Source organism: Chenopodium album, chromosome 9 (genome assembly GCF_948465745.1).
Source record: "Chenopodium album chromosome 9, dcCheAlbu1.1, whole genome shotgun sequence".
Classification (NCBI taxonomy): Eukaryota; Viridiplantae; Streptophyta; class Magnoliopsida; order Caryophyllales; family Amaranthaceae; genus Chenopodium; species Chenopodium album.
In genome coordinates this window covers 11,195,448-11,208,144 of record NC_137842.1, presented here as the reverse complement: position 1 = coordinate 11,208,144, position 12,697 = coordinate 11,195,448, and the positions used below count along the sequence as shown (strand labels likewise).

The window sequence follows — 12,697 nt, the reverse complement described above, 5'->3', positions numbered from 1 at the left end:
AAGGTTTCTTCAGCAACCACTTCTTCACATCATTGGGAAAAGAAGGAGGAACCTTTTGGGTAATCACTTCCCATAAAGTTCTAGCACTCCAGTAAGCATCAAATCTGTCTACTTCCTGGGAAACAGGGTACTCATAGGGAAGACGAATATCCTCGGAAGTAATATTCTGATGCAAGTCGTATTGTCTTTTCACCCTGCAGGGATAGTAATAAGTCATACGGGACAAACTTGGAAGACGACAGAAAGGTTGCTTGTTAACACCAACCATCCTTTCTATTTTCCACCATGGGACGACTCACTTGATAGCAAAATTGCGAGATTCGAAGACCTTTCTCCACCCATGGCACCGAATTTTAGGGAAGTGTTTCTTCCTCCTCACGAAGCAATTGGGAGTATACTTTTCGATGTTGTCCGGAGGGCTAATTAATTCTAGCCTTTCCATTAGCCACATCTGTAAAAAATTGCAATGCAAATAAATTATTATTACAATACAAAAATATATTTTTTTATTTCTGTAATTAAAAATATTATTTTTGTACCTGTAATAAAATTAGAGAGCCGCGAAAAGGTGCTTTTGGGTTCCTTTTCAATTCATCGAGACTAATCATGGTCTCTCCAACTATCAATGGCATCGGATTTCTCCCTGATTCAATTTGTTCTAGAACGGTGGTTATAATTGATTGGCCTTCATTATTTTTACCACTACTAAGAAAAAATTGATTAAGCATGCAAAATAAGAACGCTCTTCTTCTATAAATTATGAAAAGATTCAGAAAAAGGTTTATCAAAATAATGGCGTGCAAATTCTTTCAAATTAACTATATTGCCATCTACTATTTTTGATAAATCCTTTTCTTTTAAATTAAAGAAGCACTCAAAATCCTTATAATAATATGCATCTACTCTGCGGATTACTATGAGGTCTATTGCAGGGAAGCCTAAAATAGCACCAAATTCTTGTGGCAAAGGGCTAATCTCATCATACCCTATTCTAAAGCAATGAGTATCAACATTCCAAAATTCTAGAGCGGTATGTATGAAATCTAAGTCAAGATCTACCCCTTTGATGCCATAAATTCCCCCCAAGTGAAACAAATCTAATTCTTTTCTGTCTCTAGCATTAAGAGATTGACACCATTCATGAGTGTATTGGGTGAAAGTTTTGGTGACTAGAGACATAGTATTATTTTCTTAAGGCAAAGAATTATTTTATTTGCTGGAATTATGAGAAGAATCGGCTGGGCAGGGGGCTATTTATACACAAATTGCGAGCAGTTTTAATCAGGATGAAATACGGAATCAGCGCCAATTGGCGTCAGGCTCCGCAATTGGCACCAGACGCTAGCGCTTGGCGCCACACGCCAAGTGTAGCGCCTGGCGCTACACACCATTGCGTGGCGCCAGCTGGCGCCAAGTTGCCACGTCAGGCGCGCTTGCTTAAATCGCGTTTTTACCTTAAACTCGAGTCGGCTAATGACTTTACGGCTCCGATTATCTTTTCTAAACATCTTTTTATCCTTTTTTTTTAATTAATTAATATAGCTATTATATTAATTATATTATTCTTTTTTTTGGATTTTATTTAGATTAATTTCCAAGTTTTTTATACACCCGACATTTTATTTGGTTTTTCATTTTTCTTTTTGGGGGAGAGAGTCGAATACCCTCCATCAATACTAAAAATGACGGAATTTTTGCGCAAAATTGTTTTTCACATTTTTCTTGCACACACAATCATCCACATAATAATAGCAAACATAAATAAACTCGTAATAGTATGTATATACAAAATATGTCTAAAAATGAGTTTAAGGCAAAGTTCTATACAGTCAAATAAATAATAAGCACAGGTACAAATCACCTCACGCGAGAGCTTTCAAAGAATCCATATAATAGATAGACATACGGGATGACCCGAACTCAGCAGCATCATCCGGACAAAGCAAAACCAAGTCAGTGGAGCATTACTTGGGGGCTACTTAACGAAAGATAAGAGCTAAAATCGTACCGCAACATTCTCAAGAACTGGAGCTAACAACAGGCAGTAGCTCCTCTGCATAGCATCGCCCAGGGATCATGCAAGATCACCAAGGGGGACTAGTTCCCTCTGACATGCTCAAACAACTTCACGGCACTTGGACACTCAGCCACTCGGTCGAGTTGTTCTATCTTTTTGCAATGTATTTTGCGTTTCTTAACTCTCTTATCTGTTTTAACTAACGCTAGTTTTGCAGGTATCCGCGTTACAAGAGTGGTTTAGGATCACAGAACGTTCTGAATCATTCTCCGTCCCTATCGATACTTTGACTTTTGTTTTCGAAACTTGCGTTTCTCCAAACTCAGTCAAAGTGGGGGCTTCTGTAGACACCCATTTGTGTCTCCCCAAAACCAAACCCAGTGATGAGTACCTTTCGCGTCGAATCATAATCAAATGAAGTGAAAGTGTGGAAAGTTTAGTGTTGCGGATAGTTTTAATTTCATTTCTTTTCTCTTCTCTCTGTTTTAGAAAACTTATTTTAAGAAAACAGCCAATCTAGTTTGGTTGGTCCATGATATGGGTCCAATAGTAGTGTAGTTGGATGGGGCATTACAAGAGCTTTCCAACGATATATTATAAGCCCAATTCCGATGAATATTGAGGAAGTTATGGCCAATTTACTAAATTGGGCCCGGTTTGAGCCTTATATGCGGCCCAATGATCTAGGGGAGGGCCTAATATAGATTAATCATTCCTAATGCAATTAGGAATGGTTTTAGTCTTCTAGGTACTTCTAGAAGGTTCTTTTCATTCCTAATTCAATTAGCATTGATAAATTGACTTTTGTTGACTTTTCAGAGTTTTAATCAAAATCAAAGAGCATTTTTGAGGAAAATATACGATTTTATCCTCCTGTACGGCAAAATATATCTGATTTTAGAAAACGCGTCAAAAACAGGTTTGGCGTCTGTAGGGAATAATTTCAAGCCTTTAAAACCCACTAGCTTGAACCCCACTGTGATCATACACTAAAGTACGGTGGCGTCCAAAAGGGAAGAAGATAGAGCAAAAGAGTCGCCAACAAGTTTTTTAAGGAACTTGTAAACCGTTCATAGGTTGAAGGTTACACCCCTTAACGATCCAAGAGATCGTCAACTCCATAAGGTCATGAACCAAATAAGGGTTCGGGGATGAAGGTACAAATCAAACCTAAAAGAGATTTAACCTGCCCTAATAATAGGCCTCTACTTTATTCTGCTCGTATTCATGTGCGCTTTCTGACTAACATTCAATCAATAGGATTAACCCTAAACCTGTTTAATCTATGTTGGTTGAATATTAATGCACAAATAAACTATTATTGGTGATCACTTGAAATTATAATCACAATTAACCCTAAACAAGATTATTAATTATCTTATTAAGCGTGGTGACAAGTACAAATTCCCTTTAAACATGCAATAAAAGGCGTGATCAAGCAATAACAATAAATATAATCAAGCAACAATAATAATAACAATGATAATAATAATAATCACAATAAAATAATTATTATTAAAATAATAATAATAATAATAATAATAATAATAATAATAATAATAATAATAATAATAATAATAATAATAATAATAATAATAATAATAATAATAATAATAATAATAATAATAATAATAATAATAATATCATCATAAATTATAACAGTCAAAATAATAATCATATTCATGTTAATATTAAAGCATAATGAACATAGCAAGATCCTAGGCATGATACTATCAAAATTAATAACAAACCCTAGCATGTTACTAAACAATAAAAATCAAAAGCATCATAGCAATCATATTTAATATTAAAATTACCCTAGACATGATACTAGGAATATCATAATAACATGATAAACATGATTTCTACATCATAATGTCAATAAAAACCATTAAAGTACTTACTTTGATGCCTCGTAACTCTTTCTAATAACAAAATACACACGTTAGTAACTTCAAGGAAAATAATAAACCAAACAATTAAATTAAATAATTGAAAGAGAGATTTGGGACCAAACCCTCAGAAATTAAAACCTTTCACGTCTAGGGCGAAGGCAACTTCGAATATGGCTAGGTGTTTCTAGATCTTGCGAATGCGGAATTTTGTATGAGAAAAACCAAGTTTAGGAGGAGATAAATGAGAGAGAGATGAATGATTAAGAGAGAATTAAAGAATGCTAATGAATGAATGATGAATCTCGATGAATGAAAACTGATTGTAGGTGAATGTAGATGTAGATGATGAATGAAAACGGAGTTTTTAATACGATATTTATAGAGAAAACCAGCCAAAAAAGATAAATTAACAAAACAGAGTCTGACGCTCAGGAAAAAGAGTTGGCGCCAACCCTGGCTAGCTGGCGCCAGCACTAGCGCCAGGCGCCAATGGCTAGCGCCAGGCACCAGGCCTTGTTCCAGGCGCCAAGGCCTGGGGTTGGACGCCAAGCTTGATTTTAACGCGTTTTCGAAAATCCGATAAGTTTACCGTACTGGAGGATGAAATAATATAATTTCTTCGAAAATGCTATTTGATTTTGATTAAAACTCTGAAAAGTCAACAAAAGTCAATTTATCAATGCTAATTGAATTAGGAATGAAAAGAACCTTCTAGAAGAATCTAGAAGACTAAAACCATTCCTAATTGCATTAGGAATGATAAATCATATTAGGCCCTCCCCTAGATCATTGGGCCGCATATAAAGCTCAAACCGGACCTAGTTTGGTAAATTGACCATAACTTCCTCAATATTCATCGGAATTGGGCTTATAATATATCGTTGGAAAGCTCTTTGCAAGCCCTATCCAACTACACTACTATTGGACCCATATCACGGGCCAACCAAACTGGATTGGCTGTTTTCTTAAAATAAGTTTTCAAAAACAGAGTGAAGAGAAAAGAAATAAAACTTTCCGCAACACTAGACCTTCCACACTTTCGTTTCATTCGATTATGATTCGACGTGAAAGGTACTCATCACTGGGTTTAGTTTTGGGGAGACACAAATGGGTGTCTACAACGTCCAACGCCTGCCATTAGCGCCTGGAACCAAGCCTGGCGCCTGGCGCCAATAAGCTGGTGCTAGCGCCAGCTCTGTTTTTCGTGCGCCAATACTCTGTTTTGTTATTTTTATCTTTTTGGCTGATTTTCTCTATAAATAACGTATTAAAAACTCCGTTTTCATTCACCAATTCTCATCAACATTCATCTATATTCACCTACAACCAGTTTTCAATTCTCTTTCATTCTCTCTTAATCATCCATCATCTATTTCTCTCTCTTTTTCTAAACCTAGCTTTTTACATACAAAATTCCGCATTCGCAAGATCTAGAAACACCTAGCCATATTCGAAGTTGCCTTCACTCTAGACGTGAAAGGTTTAATTTCTGAGGGTTTGGTCCCAAATCTCTATTTCAATTATTTTATTTAATTGTTTGTTTTATTATTTTCCTTGAAGTTACTAACGTGTGTATTTTGTTATTAGAAAGAGGTACGAGGCATCAAAGTAAGTACTTTAATGGTTTTTATTGGCTTTATGATGTAGACATCATATTTACATTGTTATTATGATATTCCTAATATCATGTCTAGGGTAACTTTGATATTAAATATGATTGTTATGATGCTTCCTATGTTCTTCCTAATATTTATGATTGTTAGTATCATGTTAGGGTTAGAGATTTGATTTTTATTGCTTAGTGACATGCTAGGGTTTGTTATTAATCTTGTTAGTATCATGCCTAGGATCTTGCTATTATTATGCTTTAATATTAATATGAACATGATTATGATTATAATTGTTATAATTTATAATTATTATCATGATTATTATTTATTATTATCATTATGATTATTTTTAATTATGATTATTATTATGATTATAATTTTATTGTCATGATATTGATGATTATTTGTTATGTTGCTTGATATTTATTATTTATTGCTAAAGAGAATTTGTACTTATAATTATGCTTAATAAGATAATTAATAATCTTGTTTAGGGTTAATTTGATTATAATTCAAGTGATCTCCAATAATAGATTTGTTTGTGCATTAAATTCAGCCAACATAGATAAACAGGTTTAGGGTTAATCCTATTGATTGTATGTTAGTCAAAAAGCGCATATGAATACGATCAGAATAAAGTAGAGGCCTATTATTAGGGCAAGTTCAATCTCTTTTAGGTTGGATTTGTACCTTCATCCCCGAACCCTTATTTAGTTCAAGACCTTATGGAGTTGACGATCTCTTGGATCGTTAAGGGGTGTAATCTTCACCTCGTGAACGGTTTACAAGTTCCTAAAACTTGTTGGCGACTCTTTTGCTCTATCTTCTTCCCTTTTGGACGCCACCCTACTTTAGTGTATGATCACAGTGGGGTTCAAGCTAGGGGTTAACGCTTGAAATATTCCCTACATAAGGCCTCCTATACGAATAGGGGTACGAGACTGGGTACTGGCTGTGGCATTTCTACTCAGGTGGTGGATGATGTATCTACCTATGTTCAGTTTCCCAAACCCATACACATAGTGTCCTATAACAGCTAGTTCGTTGGTTTGGGCGTTATGAGGCCTGTTCCTACCAAGAAAACACAATCCCGCAAATCTTTGCCAGATTTTTGGGATAGGGTGATGGATAGGTTTTGTACTAGCATGTTGGGGGTTGGGGGTAGGTAAACCAGTCAAAGCATGATAAATATCACCCATTTTGTAATCAGCATGCCATTGGAATTGTAATTCAAAATTCAATTCAAATAATTTACAAAATTCAACATATGTCAAACTAATATTCTTATTGTTCAACCTAAAAATTAAATTCGGTCCATTTCTACTATTTACAACTTTCAAAGAAGACAAAAATTCACAAGTTAATTCACGATATGTAGGATAATGCATGTCAACGAATTTTCTCATTCCTATATCATTCAAAAATCGTTTAACAAAATCGAACAAACCATAAGATTCTAGAGTAGGGCGGTGTAACCACCGTGAAGGAATTACCTCCCGCCCGGCAAGGTGTTCTAGCCGTTCCTTTGGCTCCTGGCTAGCAATACGGATCGTTGGCGAGTAGGAGAGTTGCAAATCTGGATCGTACTCCTCCCTCGAGCTAGAACTCCTACCGAAAATTGATCGAGCCCTCTTTGAAGCCATAGTATAAAAATGGGTATGAAAAATTATTTGAATGAAACTTGAAAATTTTTGTATAGGTTTGTAGAGGATGAAGAAAGGATTAAGAATATGTAAAAAATTTTGGATTGGGTTGAGAAATGAAGAGAAGATCTTAGAGAGAAGGTAGAGGTTTTAAGGTTTTAGAGAGAGAAAGTTATGGAGGAAAAGAGAAATGAAGAAAGAAAGAAGAAGGAAGAAGAAGAAGAAGAAGAAGAAGAAGAAGAAGAAGAAGAAGAAAAGGGACGGTGGTGTCGCGCCCGGTCGGGCGGGCTATCGCCCGATCGGGCGATCTGATTTTTTTATTATACGATGCTCTCGCGCCCGGTCGGGCGCCATTCGCCCAATCGAGCGATAAAAATGTCCATATACGTCAATTTTTCGCGCTCGGTCGGTCGAAAATTAAGCTTTTTCTAACCTCGCTCTCGCGCCCGATCGGGCGAGCTTCGCCCGGTCGGGCCAGAGGCTAATTGGATGATTATTCTATTTTCTTATTTTCTTCAATTTTTGGCTAACTCTTTTCCTTCAAACCTGTACAAAAACTCATAAAACTCATTAAATTCCCTCCTCTCTCCTCTCATAAGAAAAAGAAGGAAAAACTAGTCTAAAAAGCATTAAAATACGGGTTGCCTCCCGCAAAGCGCTGGTTTATCTAGGCCCTGCACGACCTTCTTACCAAGTACAAGAACTAGGACCCTTGGACTAACGCTTAGTCGGGTGGTTTTTCACCCAGTCGAGCGGTGTTTAGGCCACGACGCGGTTTTTTAACATACCCTATGGGACGCCAATTCACTTCATCCGATGGATCTTCCTTGACTTGGAATGGGGGTTCTTCAATTCTACGCACTAAAGATCCCTCTTCGATCAATGGTTGCTTAAAATTGTCACTTCATTTAGCATTTGCAACTCGATCTGGCAGAACACTTATTGTAGGCTCAATTTCCACAACTTGCTTGTTCAATTCCACCTTCTCATCCTCGAAGCCAAGACTGACAGTGTAGAGGGCTCTTTCTATTGCGTCAACTTCCTTCTGCCATTTGTCTATCTCATCTACATTAACACTAAAGCACTTCTCCTCTGTCATGGGGCTTTTAGGGGTATTATTAAGATTAAAAATAATTTTATCGTCCCCTATTGATAGTGTTAATTTGTCACTTCTCACATCTATAATTGCTCCTGCAGTGTTAAGGAATGGTCTACCCAAAATAATTGGAGTTTGCATATCCTCAGCCATATCAAGAACAACAAAATCAACAGGTATGTAAAATTTACCTACTCTAACAGGAACATCCTCTAAATCACCTAAGGGGTATTTAAAATAACGGTCGGCAATTTGTAGAGTAATATTGGCAGCTTTTAATTTACCCATATTTAACTTGGAACACACAGACAAGGGCATGACACTAACGCTAGCGCCCAAATCACATAATGCATTATCAATCATTAGATTGCCAATATGACAAGGGATAGAAAAACTACCCGGATCTTTTAATTTAGGTGGAGATTTATTTTGAGTACGGCACTACACTCTGCAGTGAAAGCTACTGTCTCTACCTCACTAATAGACCATTTTTCTTGTCAATATTTCCTTCATAAATTATGCATATGCAGGAATTTGTGTAATTAATTCAGTGAAGGAGACTGTCACCTGCAAATCTTTTACCATCTCCAGAAACTTACTAAACCGCTTATCCAAATTTGTTTTCAGGTGACGATTGGGGAATGGAAGTTTGATAACTGGCTTTGGAGCATTATTTCTCTTATCTGGAGTAGCCACCTTCCCTGGATTTGTACCCTGCAATGTTAAATCAAATATATTAGTACTATTCTTTAGCCCTGCATAGCTATTAGCTACATTGTCAGGTTTAACGGAATCAAGATTAGCATTATTTATTAAAACGGGTTCATCATCTCTTGGCATAGGGGGCTCTTCATAGTTTGAACCACTCCTTAGAGTAATTGCATAGGCTTAATGCGTAGGCCTGGTCGGCTGTGCTGGCAGAGCTCCCTGTTGGCGGGCTTGTAGAGTAGCGGAAATTTACGCAATTTGATTATCTAATATTTTATTGTGTGCTAAGATCGAATAAATTTGGGCATCTCTACTCTCCATGTGCTTCTGCATATTAACCAGCATCGTTCTAATTTCTGCCAAACAGGGTTAGAAGATGAGGAGGGTTGTTGTGGTTGGTTCTTTTAGCTAGCATTGGGGTGGTAATATTTCTGCTGCTGTTGTTGTTGTGGCGCCTGTGGTTCTTGAGGTGGTGGTGGATTTTGAACATTGGTACTCCGGTAGGAAAGGTATGGATGATTCCGGAACCCAAGATTATAGGTGTTGGAGTATGGGTTATTCTTCCTATAAGCTTGAAAGGCATTGACTTGCTCCACGGAACTCCTACAATCTTGTTCCCAATGACCTAAAATTCCACAATTTTCACAGAAAGCCTCATTAGCATTATTATTAATTGCAGAAACATTAGCTACATTTGCAGTACTAAGATTATCTAATTTCTGGCAGATAGGGGTTAATTGAGCTTGTAAAAAGGATACAGAGTCAACATTATGCTTCCCCTTGTTAGCAAAGCCTTAGGGTTCCCATATTGGGAATTATGTATCGCCATATCTTCGATAGCTTCACCTGCATCATCAACATTAAGGTTCATAAACCTCCCACTAGCTGCAGAATCCAATATTATTCTAGATGAATTTCCAATCCCATTGTAAAAGGCTTGGATTAACTGCCATTGTGCCATATTATGGTGGGGGCATTCTCTTTATAGGTCCTTGAACCTCTCCCAAGCCTCATATAAAGTTTCATCGGCTTCTTGGGCAAAGTTCTAAATTGCACTCCGTAGTACAGCTGTTCTCTCTGCAGGATAATATTTGTTATAAAAATTCAAAACAAGAGTTTCCCAGTCAGTTATACCAAGTGAAGTTCTATTTTATCCATTAAACCATAATTTGGCTTTTCCAGTCAAAGAAAAAGGAAAGAGAATCTCCCTAATTTGGTCTTGTGTGACCCCAGCTTGTCTGATGGTATTACAGTACTGACAGTAGTCTGCAATATGAAGATTTATGTCTTCACCCTTAGCTCCACTAAATTGCTTCCTTTCTATCATCGTTATAAATTGGGGTTTAATCTCAAACAGTACCCCATCAAGAGCTGGAGTGGGAGTAAGGTGTGGAAAATCTGTAAGCTTTGGTTGTGAATAATCACTAAGCTTCTTTGGATCCATCATCTCTAATTCTGGATCTGAAGATACCTCTGAATCGCTAGAATCAGTTGGAGGGTCTCGGTGATTATTATTATCACCAGAATCCGCCAGAATTTGCTTGTAAAGATTCTTCTGTCTATGGAAGGATCGTTCGATCTCAGGATCGAATGGGATGTAACCTGATCTGGAACGCCTGGGCATAAACAAAGAACTAAAAGAAAATATGAGACTTGCCTCAAAGAACTAACGTTCTTTGAGACAAAAGGAAATAACCTAGGCTACAAAAATAATCAGAAATAAAAAATAAAACCGTTTCCCCGGCAACGACGCCAAATTTTGACAGGCTATAGTCATATCACCTAATAAAAAGTAATTCCTAAAACCACTGACTAATAATAGATAGGGAAGTAGGGTCGAATCCACAGGGAAACTGGTCTTTCTATTCCTAATTAATTCAAAGCAATCTAAATTATAGAGTAACTAATATATAAATTTGGATATTAAACTAAACTACGGAGATTAAGAGTAAAGAGAAAACAATGAATAAAAGATCTAGGGCATAGGTTCAACAATAAATAATATTCCAGAGTAAAATATAATAATCAATCATCAATGCATAAATTAATCATATCATGAAGGGCTTTCGCTACGTATTACAATCACATAATTAATATACCGGTATTAAATCTCATCTCTCAAATCTCGACTTAACCATTTATAAATTAACCTGCCTATTGAAACTAGACCTAAATATCAATTCTCATCTCTCGAATCTCAAATCAATATGGTCAAACTCATGCATAAAAGATCAGGCCTAATCTAGTCACAGAGCATTAAATCAATCAATAGGAAATTAATCTAGCATTGATAATCAATAACAATAAATTAACCCTTCATATTATTTATGGATCTCCACAAACCCTAGAAAGGAAACTACTCACACATAATTAAATCTAAACTAATGAAAGTAATAAAACAAGACATGATCAAAGGAATAAAATAAATAACTGAGATTTTAAGTGTCGCTTAAGTTTGTTTTAGTTTAGGATTCTTGCTTAATTTAAATACTTTTCCGTTAAGCAAGTTTAGGATCTGTTTTTACACTTTCTTATTTTCCTCTCTTAGACTTTCTCTCTCTACTTAGCTTTTAGATTAGTTTCTCTCTCTACAACTTTGTTCTTAATTCAAGTCCTTAATTATGATTACTTTGATAACGATTTCTTCTACTTTAATCTCAGTTATTTACTTTAATTCTTTCATCATGTCTCCTTTAATTGCTTTGTTTAGTTTATATTTGATTATGTCTGAGTAGTTTCCTTTCTAGGGTTTGTGGGGATCCATAAATAATATGAAGGGGTAATTTATTGCTGTTGATTATCAATGCTACATTAATTTCCTATTGATTGATTTAATACTCTGTGACTAGATTAGGCTTGATCTTTTTTGCATGAGTTTGCGATATTGATTCGAGATTCTAGAGATGAGAATTAATGTTTAGGTCTAGTTTCAATAGGCAGGTTAATTTATAAATGGTTAAGTCGAGATTCGAGAGATGAGATTTAATACCGGTAAATTAATTCTGTGATTGTAATACATAGCGAAAGCCCTTTATGATTTGATTAATTGATTCATTACCCTGGAATGTTATTTATTGGTGAACCTATGCCCTAGGTCTTTTATTTATTGATTTTCCTCTATTCTTATTCTTCTCTACTTTTACTCTCCGTAGTTTAGTTTCCTTTCACCATAATATATTGGTTACTTTATAATTTAGATTGCTTTAATTAATTAGGAATAGAAAGACCAGTTTCCCTGTGGATTCGACCCTACTTCCCTATCTGCATTAGTTAGAGGATTTAGGAATTACGTTTGATTGGGTGATACGACTTTAGCCTGTCAATACACCCGGGTTAGTTTTTGTTCTTCATTTGATGATAAAATGAAAAACAATCATCAAAATGAGAACAAATAATCATGGATGTACGGTACACCCGAGTGTATATAACATCCTCTCATGGAATAGGAATAAAATAGCCCCTTATCCCTTTATTTGACCGGAGCTTCTTGTTTCAGAGGGTGAATCTATCAAACTTGATCAACCATTAACAAGTAATCCTAATGTGGGTGGATTTGGTCAAGGAGATGCAGAAATAGTCCTTCAAGACCCACTGCGCGTACAAGGGCTTTTGTTCTTCTTTGCATCCGTTATTCTAGCACAAATCTTTTTTATTCTAAAAAGAAACAGTTCGAGAAGGTTCAATTGTCCGAAATGAATTTCTAGATTTGTGACTTTATCAAGATCAAG

General features: G+C 36.0%; 1 non-coding gene across 1 annotated transcript; it reads left to right on the top strand.

Moving 5' to 3' along the window:
• The first annotated feature begins 9,928 nt into the window (after positions 1 to 9,928).
• LOC145561003 (small nucleolar RNA R71) lies at positions 9,929 to 10,035 on the top strand. Its single transcript, XR_014093586.1, has one exon. It is a non-coding gene; the product is annotated as a small nucleolar RNA R71 (small nucleolar RNA).
• The last annotated feature ends 2,662 nt before the right edge of the window (positions 10,036 to 12,697 follow it).